This window comes from Amphiura filiformis, chromosome 20, assembly GCF_039555335.1.
Source record: "Amphiura filiformis chromosome 20, Afil_fr2py, whole genome shotgun sequence".
NCBI lineage: Eukaryota > Metazoa > Echinodermata > Ophiuroidea > Amphilepidida > Amphiuridae > Amphiura > Amphiura filiformis.
The window spans coordinates 64,043,067-64,061,890 of NC_092647.1; positions in this window are offsets into that span (position 1 = coordinate 64,043,067).

Genomic DNA, 18,824 nt, shown 5'->3' on the forward strand with positions numbered 1-18,824 from the left:
GATCTCGTTATCCATCCTGTTACGCGTTGTACTGACTCGTTACCCAAATTCACACGAATGAAACAAATAACTGTTTGGCTAACAAAATCTAAGCCTTTAATTGAAAGTAAAGATATGATTAGTACAAGATATGACAACAAATGCATATTATTATTATTATTATTATTATTATTAAAGCACATTTCTATAGCGCTCTACAAATAACACAGCGCTTTTGCTCCAAAACAAAATACATAAGAAAAACAAAATAAAACAACAACAATAAATTACACATTAGGAAAAAGGTACGTCTTCAGAAGCCGTTTAAAAGCAGCCACAGATTTCGCTTCTCTAACATAAACAGGGAGCTTGTTCCAGTGCTGGGGCCCGAAAACGGTGAAACAGCAATCCCCGGCTCTTTTATACAAAAATAATCACACAATCATACTAATATTTTAACTACTCCGTACTTAACCAGCAGTCTTCTTGTAGGTGATCATAGAGTTCTTGCAATGTTCTGGACGGCTGATGTAAATCACTTGTCCTGTCCCCACAAAACTACTTTGCAAAAGTAGGGTCCAGTGCTCTTTAGGCCATTTCAAATTTGTAGCTAACTTTTCAAAAAAAATGTTGAAAATACTCGTTAACTTCTTTTTCTTTGAATTTAAGCTTTACATACTTTGTAACATCAAAGCCTGACTTTGAGGACAAACTTGATGAGTATTTGTCCCCTAGCTTTGCCAACTTCTCTTGTTCAAACTTGTATTTTTCCTCAATTTCTTTTTCTTTCAAATGTGCTTCCAAATTGAGCTTTGCTTGCCTGTCCTTTTCTTCCATTTCTAGTTTTGCTAGTTTTTCCTTTTCTTCCATTTCCAATTTTTGGTGTTCAAGCGCCATCTTTTTGTAGCGTGCTTTGTCTTCCATTTCTAATTTCTTGTTTTCCATGTCATGGACTGTAAGCATATTAGCTAGGTAGCCCAGATCAACACTATAAACTGTGAAGAATTATGTTTACATTCTCTTATATATCAAGCGCTGGGAAATCCCATTATTTTAATAGCCAAATGTGATCTTGGGAATTCCCAAGTCTTAATTATAACATTAACCTTTCACATGAGGGGGATCCCATGACATCACTTCCTGAATCCATATGATGTCATCTTCACTTTAGGGGAGTTCCCATATGAATCAAAATTAGAAATGATTCAATTTGTTTTTGATCAAGTTGATGCAAGAAAGGGGAATCCCTAAAATGTCTCATGAAACAGATTTTAATTGTAATCAAAGAATTAAATTACTCAGGTACATCACAATCCAATAAGAAACAATTGTCAGGAAATGCATTTTAAGCCGAAATAACAAAGCAAAAGTGAACAACACTTGCCTATTAAGGCGTTTGACATGGAGTTTATGGAGGGGGGACTCTTAATGTCTGAATACCACACTATGTAAATGTTGTTCTGTTCAAATACAACGAATTTGGCTGATAACAATCAGGTGTAAGTTAGGACATGTGTACACATTGAAATTATGTCAAAAAGTCAGGTTTGAAAAACAATTTCATATTATAAGATCATACATTATGGCCTTAATATTTAAAGCGTAACTCAAACATGGGATTGTAAGATAAAGGCTGAAGCAGAGTGCCCAAATCAATTTCAGAACTTATCGTCACTGGGTGAGGAAACCTCACATGTAATTACAATTGTTAAATGCAAAACCTCATAATATGTAAAAAGTGAGATTATTTATTTATTTATTTATTTATTTATTTATTTATTTATTTATTTATTTATTTATTTATTTATTTATTTATTTATTTATTTATTTATTTATTTATTTATTTATTTATTTATTTATTTATTTATTTATTTATTTATTTATTTATTTATTTATTTAACCAGGGTAGCCCATTCAGTATCTGGTACTGATCTCCAAGGGGGCCCTGGGTAACAAATATTTAAATTGCACATCAGCTCAAAGTAAAATTGTATATTGTACAAATTTATCAAATTGATCAATTAAGTTTAGTACAAATGTTCACAATTCTGAAATACAGTTTTTAAAAGTATGAAGTCATTGAAGTAAACTTTCCACGGATATCTTGTGGGAGTCCATTCCAGGCATAACATGATCTGTAGTGAAAAGTTCTTTTGCCACGTTTTTCTGTTCCTTTAGGTATTAACATACAGGTAAATAGACGTCGAGAAATTACCTTAAAGTCGACACACACACAAAAGGATTTGACCAATTACACATTGTGATGTTTTTCTCATTGGAGTTTTTCTCGCCCAAAGACCATGGCGACGCTATAGAGGTGTTATGAAGAAATTCTAATGAAAGATTCTTGTAAAAAGGCGTAGTAGGTAAACTGGCAAGACATAGGTGCCCATTGTAGTATTTCTAATGTAACAATTGATTTTCAACTTTAAAATAAACTGCAGTACTACTTTCAATTCTACCCAAAGGGCAAAAAACTTTCATACGGCTTTGGACTCCGCTGATGCTGAGAGAATTAGCTTTAAAAAGTTATTACCGAATTCAAAGCAACGTCATGAAAAGCATCGATATTTTTCATGGGACCTGAAAAATTATTATGCAAAGTTAGGCCTATAACCAGGAATTAGTTTTGAGACGGGAGGATTTGAGGAAAAGGGGGCCTTTTGGAGGCGCTGCGCAAAATTGGGCAACTTTCAGGTAACATTGAGGCAATTGTCAGTAATTTGGGAGGAATTTTGGCTCTTGTTGGTAAATTTACACAGTAGGAGCTCTACGAACATTAGAACGATTCTAAATAACGAAATTCAAACAGCTTTATCTTGTTATGAATCACAAGATATGCAGATTTTATCAAATCATTCGCTTTCAATGTAAATTAGAAAACAGAAAAGATTGAATGATCAGCTATCATCCATTATTCTGATTCGTACATTATTATGTTGTCCCATTAATGGTCAATGGTTGTCCAGACACACAACGAGCTCTAAAGTACCATATATACAGGGTGTCCCAGAAAAAATTACCGAGTGAATAAAATTGAACGTAAGTCGAGAAATAGACATCAGAATCAAAAAATTAAAAATGTAGCGTATAGCCTATTTGGTTGTGCATCACATACGAAAATTTTGTTTGATTCGGTTGACTGGTTTTGAAGAAATGAACGATTGCATGATGCGTGCATCAATGCAGTTCATTCCAAGTTTGATCAACAGGCGTTTTTTTCATACTCGTTCACCGCTTCCTAAAGTTTGTGTATCTCATTAAATTTAGTCCACATTATCTATTAAAATCCGACGGTGTTACGTCATTCATGCTTTCACTGAAGATGAATAACAGTTTGTCCGAGAAAAGTTTGATTTCTGTAATTGGAAGCTCTCCAACTCAAATTCTTTAGGCTGTGCAAATATACTTTACAAAGAACATTTGAGCCAAGAATAACAATGATCAAGTGCGTACAGCTTTACGTGTGATTTTGATACCACGCAACATTAATGTTGAAGTTGTAAAAGATTTAAACTTTGCAATACAATTTCTTGGAAATATTCCGAAAACATTAATGTGTGTGAGAAATTTTAAGCCAGCTGGAATTTTTATGTAGTCTTCTTCATGCAACATTTATATCAACATTAACGAAAAAAGATATTTACAAATACCGAGCATCATTTCACATGCAAGCTTTCATTTTCAATATCGTGCAGGTTTTCAAATTTGAACAAAACCTAATTAAATGTTTTGCAAGAAACAGGCTGTTATAAAGAACGAAAAGGGTTTCAAATATGAAGCCCATTGACAGTTTAACCACTTCGTGCGCATTGTGTTGAATGATCTTTCTTCCAAACTTGGAGTGAAGTGAATTGACACATGCGTTATGTAATCGCTCATTTCTTCGCGATCAGTCAACCGATTCCAGCAAAATTGACGTATAAGATGCAAAATAAGATGGGCTACACGCTGATATATAGATTTTTGGATTTTGATGTCTATTTTTAGACTTACGTCCAAATTCATTTGCCCGGTAATTTTTTCTGGGACACCCTGTAGAATAAAAGCGGTAATGTCTTCAAAAAGCGTGATGCATTAATGTGAATGCCATGAAGTGTTAAGTGGTATGAAACATGAGTTATTTTTATCTTTTTAATTTTCGTATCTAATTGTTATTTTTAAGTGTTAGTCTGCTAGGTGTGTGTGTGTGTGTTAAACACTTTTATTCGAGTCTTTTGTACCTCACTGAAAAGTTAAAGGAAGCGAATCGGTTTCATGAGTTATATCAATTTCTGGCATAAAATATGTTTTAAATTCAAGAGAAATTGCACGGCTTCTATGACTATCAACTAAGGGTTGATAACCTGAAGCATTGTGCACTTTCTTTTCACTCACTCACTCACTCGGTCGACTTCTGTCGAACTCCTACGATGGCTCTCCAGATGTGTCTGTCCTGCATGCAGCTCCGGATTTCGTTTGGTTCCTGTCCAGTTTCCTAACACAGAAGATCTACATAGGTCTTGCTCGGCCGCCCCACACTTCTTTTGCCGTGACTGGGTCTCCACAACACTAGGTTTGACACCACCTGCCCTGTACTTCTTAAACAGTGACCAGCAAATTGTAGTATCCTTTTCCTGATTTTATCAGTTACCTTTGGGAGTTCTCCATACAGTTCTTTATTTGTGGTATGTGTCCTCCAGCTTATATCAAGAGCTGATCTAAGTAGCCTGGTGTAACAGCCATCCAACAACTTGCGGATCTTTGTTGTCACTGTCCATGTTTCTGAACCATAGAGCAGGATGCTTTCTACTGTTGCTTGGAATAGCTTGACTTTAATCTGCTTTGGAAGATGGCATTTCCAGATTTTAGTGAGCTTATTACATGCCCTCCATGCCAGTGCTTTCCTTGTTTTGATGTCCTGCTCGCTGCTTTTGATCCAAGCTCCAAGATATTTGAAGTCTTTTACAACTTCCAAACTGGTTCCATCTGCAGTTCTTACATCCACTGTGCAGACCTACTCGTAAAGCAGCTTTCTCTATCCTTTCCAGTAGCTCCTGAGCTTGACTGGCAGTATCAGATATTAATGCTATATCGTCAGCAAAGTCCAAGTCAGTAACACATAGTGGTCCAACCCTTCTACTGCGTCTGGGATTTGCTGTAAAGCCTAGATTCTCTTCTCTACCATCTATAGCAGATCTCATGCAATAGTCTAACACAGTTATAAAAAGATAAGGAGCAAGAGTGTCCCCTTGAAGAACTCCTGCAAGGATATTGAATTCCTCTGTTTCTCCATCAGGAGTCACAACTTTTGCTCTTGTGTTCCGGTAGGTGTCTTCTATGGCTTTCACAATTATGGTGGGTAGTCCATATGCCTTGAGTATTTTGACCATTTTCCCTCTATGTATTGTATCGAATGCTTTCTTAAAATCTATAAATGTCATTACTTCAGTGAGTTTGTCCTGAATCCCTTCTATTATTCTTCTAAGTGCAAGAATCTGGCATACAGTACTATACATCTGTTTTCTCTAAATCTGCATTGGTTTGGTCTGAGTTTGCTGTCCATATGTGGTCTTATCCTTTCAAGCAGCATGCGATTGTAGGTTTTTGCTACAATAGAGCTTAGGCTTATACCTCTGTAGTTTGCAGTGTTGCTGAGATCCCCACTTTTTGGTATAGGGATAAGGTTCATTATAGACCACTGATCAGGCTTTTCGTTGCTAACAAATGCTTTGTTGCAGAAGTCAAGGATAATTTCATCCAGGTTGCATCTTTTTATGACTTCTGGAGGAATTCCATCTTCACCAAAACTTTTCCCTTCCTTAATGGCCTCCTTTGCCTTTTGATATTCTTCTTTGTCAAAGGGATCAGTTCTGATTGGTAGTTCTTCGAAGATTGTGGGTATATCTTCATCTTCATCAGTCACAACTGGAGGATCTCCAAGAAGTTGCTGAAAGTGATTGAACCAGCTTTGGATCATGTCTTCTTTAGTATCCCCCTTTAACCTTCCATTTCTTTCTTTTAGAAGCATGAGATATGGTAAGTATTTAATTCTCGGGTAGCATTTCTTTCGAATTTTTTTCCGAGTTGTGTAAATTAATATTCTTCGTTCCTACATAAATGTGCCCAAAGCCGGTATTAAAACAAAACAGCTTTGCAGTATAGTAGCAAAGCAACGCAGGTAAGTAAAAGAACGCAGGTAAATAAAGCACTTCTCAAGAGAAGATGATCTGCATAATTATTTGCCTGATTCGGATTAATCTAGTTTTAAATCATCGTGCTGATATCTGACATTATTCTTGAACTTGACCTTTTGTGTTTTGAGACGGAGAAACATAGCCGGGAACGGAAGACATACCAGTTTTGTTTAGATATATGTTATTAATATTCCTCATTAATGGATTTCATGAACATCAAATTACATTTTGATTTCATTAGAAGAGGGAGTATTGTATTAGGTTGGATGAAATCAAAATGATAATATCAAAAGCATATGTAAGGTATTTGTGTGCAGCGTTGACTTCATATTGGGAAACGAATAATATACTAGGTTATTGAATAATTATGATTTTGTCTGTCCTTGAATATCAATTGACAATTAGTTCGTATATTTTTTGTTTTAATTGTCTGTCTGTTTGTCTATGTCTATCAATAAACAAATATACCAACCAAAACGTCATAGAATGGGCGGGAACAAAAAGGTATACAGATATATTCCAGCTTACATCTTCAAATTATTAATGGAAGGATGTTTTAGACCATTATAATCATTTGTGCCAAAATATTGCTCACAACAGTATTACATCATGCTTAAATATGGTGATACATGTGATGATGTCTTGATCGTCCAACAGTAAATTGACTTCAGAAGTTGGGTTTCATACATAGATAGAAATTCCATAGAAAAAGTGACCATAATTCTGAATGAATTGTAATCGAAAATAAGTAAGTGTGACCTTTTGATTCCTTTTTCCTGACATACGGAAATTATTAAACAACAGAATCATTTTACATTAAACCCTGGTGACGTCATCGATAAATAAATTAATATTAATAACGTTCATTTCCGACTTATCAGTCAACCTAATCAATTAACTTGTTATATTTTATATTGATATCTAAACTACAAATCATTTAATCGCGACTTCTTGGTTCCGAAGTAATATCAATGCACTGCAGATTGTCTAAACACACTTGCACTCACATCTATTTCAATGAAAGGTAAAGGTCAATGTATCAAAACATAACATTAGTAGAGACTGTAACAATACAAATTATAGACTGCAATTTCGCTTTTTAGAAAAATATGGAAGAGATCATGCCAACAATTTTATATACAGTGGAATCAGTAATATCATAACTACTGTAACAGAAAAACTTTACTTGGTTTCTTTACTAGTTCAGGCTCAACAAACGCTATTCTTAATTAACTAAATCGTCCAGACACAAGATGGGCCACTTTGGAAATTTTCGGGCATATCAAGCTTGCGTCGCGTATATCGACTTTCATGACTAACAATTGCATTTTTGCTTTACAGGAAACAAATAAATAAAAGGGGTCATAGCGTAAATGTGATATGCAGTATAATCAGTAATAGCTTGGCTAATACAGGGTGAGTCAAAAAAAGTGCAATAGAGCAAAGAATCGATATTTATGTAAAAACCACGTTGAACTTTCCAATTATTGAAAATTTCTATAAATACTACACTCAATAGTCACCTGTTGTGAAAAAATGAAGTCAATCACATCTACCATTTAATTGTTATGAGTCCTTTTGCTACGATACTCAATTTCATTATTTGTCCACGATGTACCATGTATTTTGAATGAGAGCACACAATGCACGATAAATGCACCAGCTCTGAAACTGACTTTAACTTGGTTGATTTTTGCGGTATTTTAATTTCTTTTTCTGTTCAAACAAACTTTCTAACATTACTTTAAGTCCTTCATACCTCACTCGACTCCAACTCCAGTTTTTTAAATCCCAATATGTCCAACTTACTGGATATTTTATAATTCACTCCACTTCAATTTGCGCGCATTTCATTTCGACATTTGAAAAAATCCGCCTACAAATGTGTATGTTTTTGATAGAGAATAAACATCTTTAAAGTAAAGGTAAAATGATAATAACAACAAATAATGTTTCTTTTCCTTAAACAAGACCAAGGACAATAACAATTTGGGTGCTCCATTTTATTTCAATGCTAATGAGGTTAAGAAAATAGCAGTTGTTCCAAATCTACCCTACAAAGAGTGGGCTGACATTCAAATTTTAGATTTTTCTTGGACAAACATTAAAATTGGGTATCGCTATAAAATGTGTCATAAAAACAAAACGGTAAACGCTAATTCCTTGGTTTTTTCACACAAAGTCACTAATGGATATATCATTTATAAAATGTTTTAAAACCTAAAAGGTTCAAATCGGTTCTTAAATAAAAATGGATTCTTTTCTCTATTGCACTTTTTTTTGACTCACCCTGTATAACAGAAAAACTTTATTTGGTTTCTTTCCTAGTTCCGGTTCAAACGCTATGCCTAATTTTATTCAATCGCCCGAGTTGGGCCACTTTTTGCCATGTTCCCACATATCAAGTTTGTACCGCGTAAAATGAACTTGCATGCTTATCGTCAAAGATCTCAGAACAAAAGCAAAGGTTTTCATGTTTTTCTTTGACATAATTGACATAAGTAAATAAATAATTTAATTTAATTTATAAATTAAAATACTGAAGAGCACCGAATATTCATGTTCAACCATTATTCAACCTAATTCAGTCCCTTTTGCTACACAAAGACATGAAAGTGGCCCAAGCTGTTTTAGGACTACTTTATACAACTGGCCATATTTTCGCTTGTAGACCACCGATGTTATTGAAACAAACCTTATGTAGTAGCTTAAGGGCTGGGGTATGAACGTTTGGACAGTATTTATTTTGGGACATTAGAGCACATCAGACATATCGAATTGCATTCTGAATACGAAGAATGTCATTCTGATATCAAATAATTTTGTTTTTTGAAATTCGCAATTTAATACACATTTTATGGCAAATCATTAAAATTGATATTTTTGATATTTAACAGTACTCGAAGTAAACTTTATAAATCTGATGATTTATACTTAACGTGTATGTAGGTGGGATGAAATGCCGACGATCAATTGAAAATTTTGACCTTTCGTATTGAAGATATGGATTTTGTTTTCCCAAAACACCAAAAAAAATTAGGTCTTTTTGGGGAAAAAATCTATATCTTCAATATGAAAGGTCACAATTTTCAATTGACCGTCGGCTTTTCCTCCCTGCTACATACACTTTAAGAATATATCATTAGATTTATATAATTTACTTCGAGGACTGTTATATATCAAAATTTGAAAAATATCTAATTTTTATAATTTGTCATAAAATTTGTATTATATTGTGATTTTCAAAAATGAAAATTATTTGATATCAGAAAGACATGCTTCGTATTCAGAATGCAATTCGATAGGTCTGAGGTGCTCTCATGTCCCACAAAAAATACTGTCGAAACGCAATAAACGCTCATTTTAGATCCCTTAAGAAAATACATTGACGACCAAGTAAAATTCAATACAATAAACAAGTGACATATTTTTTTGTATACTTTTTTATTTTTATGCCTTTTACTGATAGTACAGTAAGTCTGAAAACCTTGAGTCCTGACCTCTTCGCTTGTAGTGATCAAATGGCGGGCATGCAAAACATGGCATATTTGAATAAAACATTGCGAATTAGCGCTGTATTCAATCAAAGAAAACAAGAATGATTCACTTTACTTTATTGGAATCAAGTTACTGTTCCACTCCTCTTTTCATATGAATATTTTCGTTTTCATTGCACTGTTATAATTGAATTCACACCATAAGATTGATACTTCCTTTTATCTGATTCACAAAGCAGCTGCTGATTATTCTTTAAGGGCTAGGTTTCTAAATTCACGTGAAATTTGAGCTAGACTATCATGTTATTTATTTTTTTAGAAATATATCGACATTTACTGATGATGTAAATAACACATCAAATTTCCTCTGATAAGGTGGTTCGTAAATTTGCCAAGGTGCACCAACGGGTACTTCTTCTTTCGTATTATTGATACGGATCGCGTTGAGATGCTGATTAGTGGCGGCGGAAGAATTACAATTTAGGGGAGGGTCGTTGTGTTGTTCTTGTTTACTGGGATTTTTTGCGCGTGTGAAGCTCGCGAAAAATGTCAATTTTACAATATTTTAACCCCAAATAAAGGTGTGTTTTGCTATTTGATGGACCAGTGCGCAAGCGTGCAAAATTGTGCAATAACGATCTCCCACACCACGCTTCCGCAGCCTACTATGATGAAAATGCTTTATTATTATTTTTCCCCGCACAGGCAGGTATGTCCGAAGCTTTTACTCCTATAACTTCCTATGCTTGTCATGTTTCCATTTCATGTTTAATTGTGGTAGTGTACGATACGTAGTTCTTCTTTCCCCTGTATATTGATATATTAAGTATAACAATTAAGCATCATTAATTTGATCTCGTGTACTATGTTTGAATGTTTCTATACTATGTTCCAGTGTATGATGCGTAAGCCTCTTCCCTTGTCTGTACGTACATTACATCTTAATAAACAAGGGAAGGTAACGCTTGCGCATTGTAAACTGGAACATATAAACATTCGAATATTACAAACTAGCGCACGAGATCAAATTAATGATGCTTAACTGTAATTCTGAATCTTCAGAGATTATGGGTTATGTATTGTTATGGATTTGGCAGAATAGCGAATACCATTACGTCAGTTTGATAAAATTAATAATACTAGTTCTGACGTACATAATACTACTTTAAACTCACATTGATTCGAATTTCTCACGAAATTGTTTGTTACCTGCACTGGCAATATTATCTACTAATCGATCGCACAAAGTATCTAACCTAAAACAAAACAGAGAGACGTGAATATGATAAAGACGACCGTGAAAATAACACAAGGACAAGGCTACTTCTACTGAATCTGTAAACCAGTTGAAGTTGATTTTAGTTATCAATAACGTATTATGTTTCTCTCTGTTTGGTCAAAGCGACAGAACACTATTGATTGAGGAGTTTCAGACTTCATTTCGTCAACTGAAAAACATCTATTGTTTCAAGGACACATATTTCATGGAAAAGTAACACGCTTTAAGAATCTCTTTAAAGATGTTTTAAATACGCACGTATTTTATATTTTGTATCTTGAGAAACAATATCGGTTTTCGGCAGAAGGATAGGTTATTATCAAATTCAGAGTGTGACTTATGTGACTTAGTAGTTAGTTAAGTTATAGATATCCCTTTATTATGTAGGCCTATACCTATAGGGAGAATTGAAGTGTTTGTCGTTATGCTTACAGTATGTGCAAATTGATTTTTGCGATGCTTAGCGGAGATGCTAACCTTGAATAATAAACAGTTTTTCTTTCTAAATGAGTTATACATCGGACTCTTTTACATTTTGACATACCAATCACTTTCTGTTTCAAGAAAGATTCAAAAAGATCGAAATAAGTGAGCGTGTTTGTTATTAACGTAGATTTAGCCATGTGTAAAACACACACAATAACATTATCTCTTGTATCCATATGGGTTATAGCTTACTTACATTGTCCTTATCTAGAGATGATTGGTGCTTTCATGTTAAAACAAGTTGCTCAACCTCATTATCGGTTTCTTTTTCAAGTTTATCAGATAAACAGGTGTATGTCTGACATATCCTAATGGTGATATTGAATGTGAAAAAAACAGGTGGTTGCTAAGTTTGTCTATACGTTATCACATTATTGCAGTCATTCCAGACGAGCTACCTGTGAAATCAGTGTAATTCGTATCTACATGATCTATCAACCCTGCTGCAGTTAAAATCTGGACGTGACTCGATCAAGCTAAAGTAGTCGTTACAAACACACAAATTTGGAGAGATGGATGAGTCATCAACATCAGGGCCAACCAATCATCTCTGAACATGGACGGAAGGCGCTACAAGTTACCAAAGGTCTATGATCCGATCATTACGTCACACGTCAAGAGTGCTTGCTTGGGTCATTCCTTGCTTGGGTCATATCCAGCTTTCTTATCTTTCTTGGACAGGGGGCAAAATAAAACATTTTGGGGCAAAGACGCAAAACATTTCCCGGTTGCATTATTTTGACCTGGTATTATCGGTGATATATAAATATAGTTTTCAGAGTTATATGGGGACAATGTGGGTATTTTAATATATTTTGGCCCATGATTGGGGTATTTTGTTTTTTGTCAGGGGGAACTTTGCCCCCGCCCTTCCCCTCATCGCTGGCTATACTACTTATTCCACTCTCGAATCAAGAGTTATAATCTTTCTAAATATGAATTACTAATTTCATATGGATTTCAGCATATGACGTTATCATTATTATCAAACCTAGCATCTGCGCGCGACATTGCAGCATAACGATATTTAAAGTGATAATGCAATTGGAATAAATGCCGACAAAGGTACGATATCTAGAATTTGGAATTTCTGGTTCACCTTTCTTTGCACCAAAAAGCATGTTTCATTCCGTAAAAGCTTTCATAAATCTTACACCAAGCTAAGCCCGACATTTAAGTATTGAATTGTTGTATATTGTTGTATGCGCTTTACTTTATTATAAGAGTATAATTCTTCTTTCTTTGAATGTTGTTTGAGCGTGTTACCTGTATAATCGTGTGTTTGTCACGTTTTTGAGATTTTGAAATTCCGGGACACGCGTCTTATGTCAGAAGTTACAATCATAGTTCAATGGGTCATGCGGCTTTCAAAAGACGCTTTAAATCCATGTAAAATGACGATTATATAAACCTTTAATATAAAGTTAGACCTACTCAAATATAAATGACAGTTACTTGCTGCGATGAGCTGATCGTTCTCACTTATAATGTTTATTTTTCTTGTTCCGGATTTCTCAGCAAAAATGTCTATATGAATCTTAACATCAAGCACCTACGTTCGTTACACCTACCCTCACATACACACACACACAAAAACACATCCCACCCCCACACACGCCATACTGACCATCCTATACATGTACACCTAATTCCGTCATCATATCCCTCCCTCTCTGTCTCTTGAGATAGCAACTATAATAACACACATAACATGACAGCCTGAAAGGTTATTAAATGCAAACAGTTCCTAATAATACTACTTGGACATTTCAAATTACTAAAAAGCATAACATGACAGAATAGTTAGGTTATTGGAGGTACCTGGGGTACATTGAAAATACATTCTGTTAATGTCAATATCATAACTTAATTTGTTTTCAATCATACAGAGGCCACTTCAAGCATGGTATTTTATCACGAATGTGAGTTTGAATGAAAGTTTAAGGTGTCGTGGTCGTAATATTTTTTTCAAAAAGTCGTTTATGTAATGATTTTACATTGGCGCTTTTTAATTGTGAATAGTGGTACCAACATATTTATTGATCTCGCTGTCACGTCACTCATAACAGATTCATTTTACACCACATAGGTGTCAAGCCTTGTATATTGTTGTATTATGACCCTTCGAGGCCAAAAAGGTCGACTTTAAACTTCCCCCCCCCCCCCCATTGGATTCGAACGGAATTCCATATCCGAATTGACTCTGTTGACTTACAACGCAGTGTCTAGTTCATTGTAGGGGTTAGTTGCTATGTTAATTAGTCACCACGTCTAATTTGGTCCTAGTGGCGTAGCTAGGGGTGGGCAGGGTGGGCGACTCGCCCACCCTGGAAAAATCTGGGGGGAAATTTTGGAGCGAGAAGGAAAAAAGAGAAAGGAAAGGGGGAAGAAAAAAGAAAAGAAGGGAAGAAGAAATGAAAGAAGGGAAAAAGAAAGGAAAGAAAGAAAGAAGGGGAAAGGAAAGAAGAGAAAAGGAAGAGGGAATGGGGAAAGAAAGGGTCAAGAGGGAAGGATGTTTATGGGGGAAGCAATTCATGCACAGGGGGAAGAAGTGTAAGAAAGGGGAAGAAATTGAAGAGTATGAAGAATGGCAGAGAATTTAAGGAATTCGAAGGGAACGGAAAGTGATTTGAGGGGAAGTTATTTAAGTGAGTGTAATGGGAGGTGGAAGGAATGAGAGAAAGGGGAAGAAACTGAAGAATATGAAAAAGAAAGAAAGAGGAAGAATGGAAACTTAAGGAACAGAAGGGGAAGTAATTGGAAAGTAATTTAATGAAAGGGGGAAGGAATGAGAGAAAGGGGAAGAAATTGGGGAATGTAAAGAAGAAGGAAATAGAACGAAAGGGAGAAGGGGGAAATAATTTAAGTGAATGTAATAATATATGTAACAAATTCATTTTTGTTTCCTTTCAGATAATTCTAGAATCAAAACTTTACATTTTTACATGGCAAAATTTTCACATAAAAACATTACAAAGCAAGGAGGCTTCTCCTCATGGCATAAAAATGCCCAAAACCAATGAGCTTGGTTACAAGGGGCCCTAAAGCGGGCCCCTGCGCCAGTGGTCACTCCACTCGCTATGCTCGCTTCGCTCTATTTATTTATTAACTTGGGGAAATTTTTAGAGCCTTGCCCACCCTGGCAAAGAGGGCTGGCTACGCCCCTGACTATCGGTGCCCGGTTAGATACCAATGACTCTTTCTATTATACCCTGGTGATGAAATAAATTGTGTCAAGCATAATAATTAACATATGCATAATCGATTTTCATTTAAATAAAAGACGAAACCACTATGTAATGTTCAGTGAACGATAGAAAGAGCCAAAAAGTAAGCGTAGCCATAAACTTCTTTTCTACATGTGTTATTCATATCATGAATTCTTTTTCCTGACATACGGAAATTATCAAACAACAGAATAATTATTTTATTTTGTATATTAAAATATAATTTCCAAATGCCGTATTGTTTAGAAATACCGATCTGAAGAGCACCGACCAGATGGTTCATTGTTCAACCCAATTAGGTCATTTTTGCTACATGAAAGTGGCTCAAGCTGTTTTAGACTACTTTATACGGTTGACCATATCTTCGCTTGCAGACCACCGATTTTATTAAAACAAAATTCAATACAATAAATAAGTGACATATTTACCTAATATTATTTTTTTAAAGTGTATATTTTTATTATGACTTGTACTGATAGTACAATATGTCTGAAAACCTTGTGTCCTCTTTGCTTGTAGTGATCAAATGGCGGGCGTGCAAAACATGGCATCTTTGAATAAATCATTGCAAATTAGTGCTGTATTCAATCAAAGAAAACGGTTCACTATATATTGTTGGAATCAAGTTACTGTTCCACTCCTCTTTTCATATGAATATTTTCGTTTTCATTGCACTGTTACAATTGAATTCACACCATAAGATTGATACTTCCTCGTATCTGATTCACAAAGCAGCTGCTGATTATTCTTTAAGGGCTAGGTTTCTAAGTTCACGTGAAATTTGAGCTAGACTATCATGTTATTTATTTTTCTAGCACTATATCGATATTTACGAATGATGTAAATAACACATCAAATTTCCTCTGATAAGGTGGTTCGTAAATTTGCGAAGGTGCACCAACGGGTACTTCTTCTGTCGTATTATTGGTACGGATCGCGTTGAGATGCTGATTAGTGGCGGCGGAAGAATTACAATTTAGGGGATGGGGACGTGCATATGTTGTTCCTGTTTTACTGGGATTTTTTGCGCCTGTGAAACGCGCGAAAAATTTCAATTTCAGGATATTTTAATCCCAAATGAAGGTGTGTTTTGCTATTTGATGGACCAGTGCGCACGCGTGAAAAATTGTGCAATAACGATTCCCCACACCCCGGTTCCGCCGTCTACTATGATGAAGATGCTTTATTATTATTTTTTATTATTATTATTATATGTCCGGAGCTTTTACTGTGGTATATCTTCCTATGCTTGTCATGTTTCCATCGGTAATTTCATGTTTAATTGTGCTAGTGTGCGATGCGTAATTCTTCTTTCCCCTGTATATTGATATATTAAGTATAACAATTAAGCATCATTAATTTGATCTCATGCACTATGTTTGAATGTTTCTATGTTCCAGTGTATGATGCTTAAGACTCTTCCCTTGTCTGTACGTAAATACATTGCATCTTAATAAACAAGGGAAGAGGCTTGCATTGTAAACTGGAACATATAAACATTCAAATATTACAAACTAGCGCACGAGATCAAATTAATGATGCTTAACTGTAATTCTGAATCTTCAGAGATTATGGGTTATGTATTGTTATGGGTTTGGCAGAATAGCGAATACCATTTCGTCAGTTTGTTAAAATTAATAATACCAGTTCTGACGTACATAATACTATATATGTACTGATATTATATATTATATAACGACGATTTAAACTCACATTGATTCGAATTTCTCACGAAATTCTTTGTTACCTGCACTGGCAATATTATCTACTAATCGATCGCACAAAGTATCTAACCTAAAAACAAAACAAAATGACGTGAATATGATAAAGACGACCGTGAAAATAACACAAGGACAAGGCTACTTTTACTGAATTTGTAAACCAGTTGAAGTTCTTTTTAGTTATCAATAACGTATTATGTTTCTCTCTGTTTGGTCAAAGCGACAGAACACTATTGATTGAGGAGTTTCTGACTTCATTTCGTCAACTGAAAAACATCTATTGTTTCAAGGACACATCTTTCATGGAAAAGTAACACGCTTTAAGAATCTTTTTAAAGATGTTTTAAATACGCACGTATTTTATATTTTGTATCTTGAGAAACATTATCGCTTTTCGGCAGAAGGGTAGGTTATTATCAAATTCAGCGCGTGACTTATGTGACTTAGTAGTTAGTTATAAGTTATAGATATCCCTTTATTATGTATACCTGTAGTGAGAATTGAAGTGTTTGTCATTATGCCTACAGTACAGTATATGGTCGAATCCAACCAAAAGTGTCCACGGCCCAAAAATAAAAGTCCAAAATAAAAATGTCTCCACATTTTGTTCCTTTTGCCCATTGATTGATGGCATGTTGGCCTTATAAAGTTGCCATTACTAATCTTGAAAAATTCCAGGACGTGTGACATCAAAACCCAATGTTACCTACGAATACCACTAGGATGCTTTCACTATCGCAATACTAATCAACCTAAAACAAATGGAATATTCCCATTAACGCTTTTTTCGTGAAATGTAGACCACAGAGTGTCAGGAAAATGCTAGCTCAACCAGAAAATATTTGTTTTTATTTTTACAACGCGATCAATATGATCTTAGTCAATTTATGCTTGTTTATTTATGAAAATGAAGTTTAGGTCAGTTTCTGTATTTTATTTATAAAATTTATGAATCAATTTACACATTGTATAAGAACGAGTGGGATATCTCTTTGCAGGAATATTAGGAATTATACGCATACACCTAACGCTTTATAAAATAATAGGTGAAGAAACCGGGGTATTCGTAGGTAACATGAGCGATATAACAATATCTATATTGAGTTTAGAGGTTCCAATTTTGCTATTATGGTAATGAATTAATAAAATGGTAGTTTTTAGATCTCTTTCAGATGATACGTCCAAATGAATATTACCTTAGATCAAAAAAATTCTGATGCTTTTAGCAATATTTTGAACACTTCATTTTGATATGCAAGTAGTTAAACAGCAAATTTACATAATAAATAATTGTTGAATGAATCCGTATATGGGTAATAATATTGTCCGGGGGTACCGCTTAAAGTTTTTGACAATTAATTTCCATTAGTAGGGACACTTCATTACACATGTCATGTATTATGCTGTATACGTAAGTAACATTTCAGTATTTGTAGGTAAGAGTTAGGCTTTTGGTGGATATCGCAATCAAATCTTCATTTTATAATTAAAGTACTTTGAATGTATTATTTTCTTTATGTGCGTTTACTGATACTTGAGACCCCATCATGTATTAATAATGTCGGTTCACAGCGGTTGAAAGAGGATTGAAGTAAGAAACAAAGGCACTAAAGTGACTTTAATTTGAAAAGGAAATCAATTTCAGGAAATCAATTTAGATTCAATCTAGAACTAGCCCCGTTCCACAAACCGCGACGCCTCTCGAATAGCGAGCGGAGCGAGCACCGAGCGTAGCGAGGTTATCATCATACAGGTATCTGAGTACAGCAGTTGGAAAATCATCATACAGGTATCTGAGTACCGCACAGAAGCCAGTGCTAATTCAATCCAATGACTGCTTTTCATACTTTAAGAAATATTTTGAAAAAATGGTAAAAATAGCATGTTTTTGGGTCTCTGTGTCTAAGTTTTTCACAGAAGGGGGTCTTATTTTATATGACGCGAAGCGTATGATCAAGGCGAATAAACACAATACAAAAACGAAAGCCAATTGATTAATTCTTTTAAGTTATGGCCCTGAACATGCCGTGTACACTTTTCGTTGGATTCGACCATATGTAAATTGAATTTCTTGCGATGCCTAGCGAAGATGCTAACCATGAATACTAAACCGTTTTTCTTTCCAAATGTATTATACATCGGACCCTTTTACATACCTACTCACAATTCTTGATATATCAATCACTTACTGTTTCAAGAAAATTTCAAAAAGATCGAAATAAGTGAGCGTGTTTGTTATTAACGTAGATTTAGCCAGGTGTAAAACACACAATAACATTATCTCTTGTATCCAAATGGGTTGTAGCTTACGTTGTCATTCTCTAGAGATGATTGGTGCATTCATGTTAAAACAAGTTGCTCAACCTCATTAACGGTTTCTTTTTCAAGTTTATTAGATAAACATGTGTATGTCTGAGATATCCTAATGGTGATATTGAATATGGACTTCAACAAAAACA